The sequence below is a fragment of the Elgaria multicarinata genome, chromosome 3, assembly GCF_023053635.1.
Source record: "Elgaria multicarinata webbii isolate HBS135686 ecotype San Diego chromosome 3, rElgMul1.1.pri, whole genome shotgun sequence".
In the NCBI taxonomy this organism is placed as follows: Eukaryota; Metazoa; Chordata; class Lepidosauria; order Squamata; family Anguidae; genus Elgaria; species Elgaria multicarinata.
The window spans coordinates 144,479,180-144,489,080 of NC_086173.1; the positions used below are offsets into that span (position 1 = coordinate 144,479,180).

General features: G+C 43.6%; 1 long non-coding RNA gene across 1 annotated transcript; it reads left to right on the forward strand.

The window, feature by feature from the left end:
• The first annotated feature begins 1,103 nt into the window (after window positions 1-1,103).
• LOC134396864 (uncharacterized) lies at window positions 1,104-9,187 on the forward strand. The gene is made up of 4 exons (XR_010025296.1): window positions 1,104-1,231; window positions 1,647-1,702; window positions 2,041-2,128; window positions 8,999-9,187. It is a non-coding gene; the product is annotated as an uncharacterized LOC134396864 (long non-coding RNA).
• Window positions 9,188-9,901: the final 714 nt, after the last annotated feature.

The following is a 9,901-nucleotide window of genomic DNA, read 5'->3' on the forward strand; positions in this document are numbered from 1 at the left end:
GCGACCGTAGAGATAGGAAAACTTTAGAGTGTTACTTTGCCTGAATTACGGGTAAAAACGATAAAGTCCTCATTGGCCACTGAAGTAGTATATGGGTACAGAGTGATGGGGCTCCAGCTAGCCCTTGGGGGTCTCCGTTTCCGAGCCCTAGGCTAGCTTTATTTGCGCTACCTGCAAGAAAAATAAGAGCAGCCTTTCTAAACCATACCACTGTCAAATCCTAAGAGGGTTAAAAAGAAGGAATGTTTTAAATCCTGATCATTTTATTGTATTCTCGTTTTATTGTATCAAATGTTTTTCTGTTTTATACTTGTGCGCTTTGTGTTTGTATTGTGATGGCCATTGGCTATAAACGATAAAATCTTGGGTGACTAGATTTTATCCTTACATGGCTGAGGACCACAATACCTGATGGAACGCCTCTCTCAACCTGAACCTTACTATTTATTGTTTTACTATGTACAGCACCATGTACACTGATGGTGATAAATAAATTAATCATCATCATCTACATAGACACTTGGATTGGCATCTGGGGCCTTCCCCCGAGGGCCTCCTCTGACAGAGGCTTGGGGAGTAGTGACAAGATAGAGGGCCTTCTCAGTGGTGGCCCCCCAGCTCTTGAATGGAGCCTTCTACTCAGGCCCACCTGACCTCCTTTCAGCTCCAGGTTAAGACTGCCCTTTATTTACAGGCATTTAATAGCATATGATGGGGCATTTATGCCTATAGGTCTAATATTTTATTGAGACTGTGTTTAGCTAAATTGTTTTAAATTTTGGATATTTAATTTTTTTATGTTGTATGTTACACTGTGTTTTTAATGCTGCATTTTATTATTGTCTTCTTATGAATTGTTACCTCTCAGAGAGCTTCGGCTATTGGGCGGTATAGAAATGAAGTAGATAAATAAATAAAAGGTATTGCTGGGAACGTCCATCCGACACTCCACCCACCCCAGGCTACTGTGAAGACTGCTGATAAACTAGACCACTGGATCAGAGTCTTTTCGTTGTGCGTGTCTCTAGAATTTTCTCTCTCTGTGTCTCTACGGTCACCTTCCCTCCTCCGTGGGGTCATATCCGGGCGGAAGTGATTCCGTGGGACCTCTGGCGGGTGGGCAGGTGTGGTCCCGCTTTCCTTTTCCTCTCCCGGTTCAGACGCGTTTGGTGCAAGAACGAGCTACAGTGGGGAGAAACGCGTGGTAGTAGCGCCATGGCGAGCCGAGAGGGTAAAGAGCTTGGCCGAATGGGTCGTAATAGCGGGCGGGGGAGGATTGCAGGAGGTGATGTCGGGGGGTGGCATAAGGAGGGGCCCTTCTGGTCTTTGATTATGGGGGGGGGGGAGTGAAAGGACCAATTGGGGTGATAATATATTGGGGAGGGGAAAGTGAAGAAGCAGCAATTGTGATTTGCTGCTTGTGTGGTATTTCTTTACTAGGGACGAGAAGGCCTGGGGAAAAAAACCTCAGAAAAAATGGCGGTAGGGGTGAGAAAAGAAAGGGGGGCTGTTTTCTTCCAGGGATTTTGGGAAAATTTGGAGGGGTGAATTTTTCTGTTGTTGTCCCCCGCAGTACGTACACACATGTCTTTACATCTCTGTGCGTTACCCCACAGTCTAACCTCCTGTCATCCTTTCTGATGCAGGTGGGAAGAAGAAACCCTTGAAGCAGCCCAAGAAGATGTCGAAAGAAATGGATGAGGTGGGGAACGAGCAACGTGTTGATGAAGGGTGGGGTTTGCTGCCCGACCTGTGTAACTTGGGAAGGGGAGACTGCAACTTAATGGTGGTTTCACAGGCCTAAGATAACTGCTGCTTCTATTGCTAATGTGGGATGGTGCATTATGTGTGATGTCACCAGACACTGCAGATTTCCTTGACTATACTGTTGTGTGTTTGTGCTGACAGCTGCTTTATAAAAACGGGGGTGGTCCTTCCTTAAAAAGGGAAAGAAAAATGTGTATTTTGACAGAATGTGTTTCTTATAGTATATTTGCATTTCTAGTTTGATCACACTGTTGCTAATAAATGTCCAAATAGGAAGACAAAGCTTTCAAGCAAAAGCAGAAGGAGGAGCAGAAGAAATTGGACGAGTTGAAGGCAAAAGCTGCTGGAAAGGGCCCGCTTAGTAAGTGGCTTTCTCTCAAGCCTCATGTAAATGAGCAATAGAACATGATGACTGCAGGGCATACACAGATGAAGAGCTCAAGTTTGGATTAAGGACAGGAGCAAGGTTTGGGCTAGGGGTTCATGCTGCAACAAAGGACCAAACTGCACGTCACAATATTCACTGCTTTTAAAAACTTGTGTTTAAATTAACGACTTTTATTTTGAAGCAAAAGCAACTATTGGTCTTGGAACTGGAACATGGTGCAGATCCATCTATGGCCCTGCACCAGTTTCCTGCTGAAAATGTCTGTTTCTGCAGCAGCACCCTGAAGGTGCTGATTACAGTGAATAATGTAATATGTAGTTTGGCTTATATCCTGGGCCTTGGGTATTTCCATTAACAATGTACTTTTCCTGACAGTATTCAGACAGAGAGATGACCATGTGCATATAAAATGTGTCCCACAGCTACTCACCTTCTTGCCCCTGTAGCATGCTTGTGCTGAATAAATGTGTGAATTTATTGTGGGATCCCCGCTAAATGCACTTAATGCCTCTCCCTTCTCTATTAATATGCTGCTCCTAACACTGGCACATTCTGTTTTAGGGGACTGGCTCAACTCTATTTTTGTGTGTACTACTTCCTGTGATAGTTCAAAATAGCTTAAAACTCCAGTGGTAATAAATACGATGAAAGTGATACGCAGAACAGTGTGCAGGCCATTCATATAATTGCAAAAATGTCTTAACTTTCTGAAACAGGAATGTGCATTCATTAGTGGGGGAAGAGTTCCGAAGAACTGGAGCTGTATTGGTCCTCCTTGCCTCATGGCCAATACCTCCCTTGTAATGGTGTTTTGAAAACTGGCTCTTCTGCACCTGTCAGTTGGCAAGTGGGGAAAAGCCCTTCCCAAATTGTGCCAGTTTATGCACACTTACTTGGGACTAGGTTGCACTCACTTACGTTACATTACAGTCAATAGACCTTGCCAGTAAATAAAAATAAGATAGAACAATAATGTAGGCTAGCCCCGGTTCAATAGGGCTTCAAAATCAGCACCTTGAATTATGCTTTGAACTTGAAAAATTTTTTTGCATATATTTTACATGCTTTATTCCAGTTGGGCCACTGGAACTTGAGGGAAGAAAGATCTAGGAACCTTCCTGGTTTATTCTGACAGAATGTGGTAGCTTCTAAAGAACTTTCAAGAATCTCAGGGTTAGTGTTCTTTTAAATCCTTCAAATATTAAGATTCCAATCCTGTACTCACTTAGTGAGGAGTAAGTCCCAACACAGTCAGCCTGTTCAGATGACACGCTAAGTCGTAGCTGGGCCACTAGCCCTTTTGCAGCAAATGGTTAGTGAGCATGTTTAAACCATGGTTATGTAGCCACCATGGTTAAGAATGGTTCATACAACACACTAAGCCATAATGTTTAGCTCAAAATGCCTAACCATCGTAGCTTAGCATGTCATCTGATCAGGTTCAAATGGGACTTCTGAGTAAACATTTATAGGGATTGCACCGTTGCCTGATATTCTTTAGACCAAGGGTGGGCCACCTGTTGGCCAAAACATCTGGAGGGCCACAACTCCCATCATTCCTCACCATTAGCTGTGCTGGCTAGGGCTATTTGGGGTTGTGCCAAAACATCTGGAGGGCTACAAGTTGTCCACCCTGCTTTAAAAGCTAGCGAATGCTGTCTAAATATAATCAGGAAGGTTCCTACACCACTCGGCTCTTTCCTCCAGGAATTCTACCAACTGTAAGGTAGAATTTTAAGGTATAACACCTTTTATTATTATTTATTTATATAGCACCATCAATGTACATGGTGCTGTACAGAGTAAAACAGTAAATAGCAAGACCCTGCCGCATAGGCTTACATTCTAATACCTTACCTTAAAATAGTCATAAAATAAAGGTGAGAGACAGAAAAGGGCTCTGTTTCATTCCTAGAAATCCGAAGGATCTGATATGAATTTGGCTCATAGAACTGAACAGAAATGAGTCTTCTTACAAAAATAGCACCGTGCTGAGCATACACCTAAAACGAATATCTAGCTTAATATAAGGACTGTCAAGTTTCTCTGTACTTCTGTTCTATGCTGCCTCGGGAAACTGTGCTTCAGCCAAGGCAAAAAACTAATTAGAGTTACAGCTGGCCTTTGTGGTTTCAGGAAGGGAGATTAGTCATTGCTTCTCTTTCCCCAAATCCATTACTAGGTGAAAACTGATACCTGCAATACTTACTACTAACTCATCCATCCAAACTGCAAATCTCCATTTTGAGACTGGGTCTGTCCTGAACTGCAAACCTCATGGGCAGATTTTTGGATTTTCTGATTTTTCCTTCATCTCTTACTTTTTGTACTATCTAGTATATTGAGTTCTGGAGAACTCGAAAGCTTGCATAATTTTGGTTGGGCTTTTGTCCAACTGTAAATTTTGGATTAGTATTAGTATTATTTATTGCATTTGTATACCACCCCATAGCCGAAGCTCTCTGGGCAGTTTACATAAGATTAAAACACTTAAAAACAATATACAAAAATTAAAACCACAAAAACATACAATATACACACACATTTAAAGCCACTATAACAACTTTAAAAAAACGATGAGCCTAAAAAACAGACCTAGGCTCCTCGCATATTGCTAAATGCCTGGGAGAAGAGAAAAGTCTTGACCTGGTGCTGAAAAGATAACTATGTTGGTGCTAAGCAGGCCTCATCATGGAGATCGTTCCTCAGTTCAGGGGCCACCACAGAGAAGGTCCTCTCCCTTGTTGCCGTCCTCCAAGCTTCCCTTGGAGTAGGCACCCAGAAGAGGACCTTAGATGTTGAATGTAGTGTTTGGGTAGGTTCATGTCGGGAAAGGCGTTCTGTCAGGTATTGTGGTCCCAAGCTGTGTAAGGCTTTATAGGTTAAAACCAGCACCTTGAATTGGGCTCGGAAACATACAGGCAGCCAACGCAAGCGGGCCAGAGTGGGTCTTATACATTCAAACTTTCTGGTCCCTGTTATCAATCTGGCTGCTGCATTTTGCACAAGCTGCAGCTTCCGACCCTTCTTCAAAGGCAGCCCCATATACAGTGCATTGCAGTAATCTAACTTGGAGGTTACCAGAGTGTAGACAACTGAATATGAGCCAACAGTGCGATATGGCTGCAAGAAAGGCAAATGTTATTTTGGGCTGCATTCATAGGAATATAGCTTCCAAATCACGTGAGGTACTGGTTCCTCTCTATTCGGCCCTGGTTAGGCCTCATCTAGAGTATTGCGTCCAGTTCTGGGCTCCACAATTCAAGAAGGATGCAGACAAGTTGGAGCGTGTTCAGAGGAGGGCAACCAAGATGATCAGGGGTCTGGAAACAAAGCCCTATGAAGAGAGACTGAAAGAACTGGGCATGTTTAGCCTGGAGAAGAGAAGATTGAGGGGAGATAGGATAGCACTCTTCAAATACTTAAAAGGTTGTCACACAGAGGAGGGCCAGGATCTCTTCTCGATCCTCCCAGAGTGCAAGACACGGAATAACGGGCTCAAGTTAAAGGAAGCCAGATTCCAGCTGGACATCAGGAAAAACTTCCTGACTGTTAGAGCAGTGCGACAATGGAACCAGTTACCTAGGGAGGTTGTGGGCTCTCCCACACTAGAGGCCTTCAAGAGGCAGCTGGACAAGCATCTGTCGGGGATGCTTTAGGGTGGATTCCTGCATTGAGCAGGGAGTTGGACTCGATGGCCTTGTAGGCCCCTTCCAACTCTGCTATTCTATGATTCTATGAAGCCAGGTTATCCCTGTCCAGATAGGGGTGCCGCTGGGCCACCAACCTTGGTTGGTAGAAGGCACTCCATGGCACTGATGCATTCTTTTGTAACTTCTTTGCTAATCTCTAGATGGCAGCATGGTAAAAGAAGCAGGATGATTTCATTGTTGAAAAAATCAATAGTCTTATAGCACCTTAAGGATTAGCAAATGTACTATGCCATACATTTTATAAACTAGTCAGATTCCTCAGATGCATTGTTGGACATTATCCAATACCTATTTAATCCTGGCCCTCTAATGCCAGCCTAAAGTTGAAAGTTTTGCCATTTTGGCAAGTATGCAGACTTGTATTTAAAGGACCTGTAGGAAAAGGGAAGTTCTGCAACTGGAGGGCAACTACTGAGAGAGTCTTGCTATTTACTGTTTTACTCTGTACAGCACCATGTACATTGATGGTGCTATATAAATAAATAATAATAATAATAATAATAATAATAATCATCATCTTTATATTCCCTTGATATTTCCCCTGATACAGACAAGAAGGTGCTCTCAGTTGATCTTAACATTTGTGTTGAGTTTGGGTTCTGGTTCTGCCAGATCCAAGTCATCAATCAGTTTCTTTTGGTTATCAAGATGAAAACAAGCCACTAGTGCAAAACGATGACAGTTTACTGATGGAAAATGGATGCAGAATAGTTTCATGCGAAGAAAGTTAGCACCTCCTATCAGTGCCCCCACAATAGACGGAAGCCATCCCTTTGAGCCAAAACAGGTTCTCCAGGACAGTTGAGCAGTTCTTCCTGGAGCGAAGCCAGAGCAAGAAGCTTGCGCAGTGGATATTATTGTCGAGTTTTCAAGCCCTCCCACTGCCGTGCAAAACAATAAAGAGGTCTGCCAATTAATTCACAAAGTTTTATTCAGCAAATAAGCATCTCTTCACACCTGAAGAGAGTTTAAACACTAGGAACTTCCCTCTAGGATAAAACTTGGCTAACTAAGTGAGACAATTGTCCTTTCAACAAAAGGGAGGGTCTTTTTCCTGAGTCCCTTTGTCTTCAGGGGGGATTCCTCTGAAGAAGCCTTTGGCGGGAAGCTAGCCAAGCGGATTGTCTCTAGCCTTCTTTTCACTCCGCCCGTTTGAACCTGCATCTGGCTTTGGGATCGGCCAACTCTGAAGTCCCTTCCCCCTCTGAGGATTGCTGAGTTCCCACAGACTCTGAGTTGTTAACGTTTTCACTGATCAGATCCGGTGAAGATTCATCCCTGGCAGGTGAAGAGCCTGGGAAAATCTCCTCCCCTGCTTCCTGTGTAGGCTGGTACATTTCTAGTCATGTTCCTTCTGCTTCCGATTGATAGCCTGAAACTCCTTCCCTCAGGCTAAGGGAAACAATTACAGCAATTATAGGCTCTCCTGCTAGTTGCCTGCCTCTCTCTCAGGAGCTGACAGGCTGCATCCCTCCCCACTCTCAGAAGAAGCAGGGTCGCTCTTTCTCGCAGGTTCCGAAAGCATCTAAGCTGGGAAATTTTGTTTGCAATCCTTCTGAGAGAAGCAACTCACCAAGCTGTATTTTGTTTTTATGTCACTTTTTATCTATCTCGTGTATGTTTTGGTGTTGATTTTGCTGGTCTGTGACCGTAATAAATAACAATGATCTAAGCTGGGAAACTAATTGCCTTGGTCAGGAGTGAAAACCTCCCAGCTCATCCTGAGATAAGACTCTAGGAGAAAAGGGTGACACAACTATGAGAGGCCCATCCAGGGAATGAGATCTGTCTTTGTTAGCTAAAGCCTGCTAAAATCCTACTCACTGTGTTAGGCTACACAGGTCTCTTAGCATTTTGGAACTCTGTGAAGTCCATATTTCTGCTCACTAACAAATTCACTACAACAGCTTTGATAATACAAATGCTGTCTCAGACTTTTAGGGCTCAAGTTATTGAGGATGTTATAAGGCAAACTCTTGAATTGTACCTGGAAGGCAATAAAGACCACTGCATATGCTGGAGTACTAGTGTAATACAGATGCTGGGATGTTTCATCTGAAATTTCCGGAGTCATCAAGGGATGCCCAATATAGAGCGTGGTGTAGTCTAGGCTGGATGTGATCAGTATGTGAATAGCAATTGTTCAAACCTGGTTAGGTAGGAAGGGCTGTGAATTAATGTCAGTGAGACACGTGATCTGCAGAGCTTCCAGCACCTATGCTGAAGTTCATCTATACTGTATCTGGTTTCTTAGACTTTAGACCAGCCTTTTTCAGCCTGGATCATAGAATAGTAGAGTTGGAAGGGGCCTACAAGGCCATCGAGTCCAACCCCCCTGCTCAATGCAGGAATCCACCCTAAAGCGTACCTGACAGATGGTTGTCCAGCTGCCTCTTGCATGCCTCTAGTGTGGGAGAGCCCACAACCTCTCTAGGTAACTGGTTCCATTGTCATACAGCTCTAACAGTAAGGAAGTTTTTCCTGATATCCAGCCGGAATCTAGCTTCTTGTAACTTGAGCCCGTTATTCTGTGTCCTGCACTCTGGGAGGATTGAGAAGAGATCCTGGCCCTCCTCTGTGTGACAACCTTTTAAGTATTTGAAGAGTGCTGTCATGTCTCCCCTCAATCTTCTCTTCTCCAAGCTAAACATGCCAGTTGTTTCAGTCCCTCCAGGGTTTTTGAACTACAACTCCCATTATCCTTGATAGCTGTGCTATCTGAAGCTGTTCGATGTTATAGTCTGGAGGTACCCAGGCTAGGGAAGGCTGCTTTAGACTTTACACAGTCTTGCTTTAGACTGTTTTATGACTATTTCCTGCCATGTGTATAGATTGGGTGGGGAGAATAGTATGGGGTTAACACCTTTGTAGCAAATGGTTAGTGAGCATGTTTAAACTGTGTTTATGTAGCCGCCATGGTTAGGAATGGTTCACACAACACGCTAAGCCATAATGTGTAGCTCAAAATGTTTAACCACCATGGCTTAGCGTGTCTTCTGAACAGGGTCATTGACATCAGATGTAGCACTTAATAAGCTCAGGCTGAGAGATGGAATGGCAGTTTTACTTTCACTACCACATATTAACTGTTCCTTTCCTAAGGCTGATAGTGATTTCTTTCCTCTTGCAGCTGGAGGTGGGATTAAGAAGTCTGGTAAGAAGTAGCAGCTTTCATAAGACTACGTGCCAAGTGAAGAATTTTACTCCCCCTGGGATGCTTAGCAGTGAGATGGATTTCCAGGCTGAAGTTGCGGGAAACATTAATTTGAGCACCTTTGTACATTTTGTTCAAATAAAATAAATGGGGTTTTTTGGTTAATGCCTTCTAAGTCTTTTCACCTGTGTCCTTTGGTTTTCAGTATTACCGAGAAGATGCAATGTATCAGAGGTTACACTTAAAGCTGGTTCAGAGCCAGGGGTGTCCTAGAATTCAGCAGTTCTCCAAACATTTTTTCAGTGGCAGTAACCATTGCCTCAGTATTGACCACTGCATTAGACTGCATGTTGCCCATCCCTGTTAGACTATGATGTACCCACTCCAAGTAAAATCCTTCCTTCTAGGGGGAAAGTTGATTCTGTTCAAGCTGTGGTGGTCAGGAGCACATCCCAAAAAGTGAGCCATGAACAAGGTCTAGGACAAGTGACCACACATGCATGTTTGGGCCTTGCTTAATAAACTCTTTAAACAACAGTTGTTTCACCGTTTCTACTTCTTGGTTTTAAACATGTAGAGAACAGGAGGAAACAGCTTCAGAATTGTGAGTGGTAACTTTACAGGAACAGGACATGCTTAATCCGTGAGCTCCTGCCAAAGGAAGTAAGGCAGGTGGCTACCAGGAGGAGGGCCTTCTCTGCTGTGGCACCCTGCCTGTGGAATGAGCTCCCTAAAGAGGTTCGCCTGGCATCTACACTATATTCTTTCAGACGCCAGCTGAAGACCTTTTTATTCTCTCAGCATTTTAACAGTCTATATAATTTTAACTTTGCTGTTTTAAATTTGTATTTCTGCACTGCTGCTGATTTTATCCTGGTT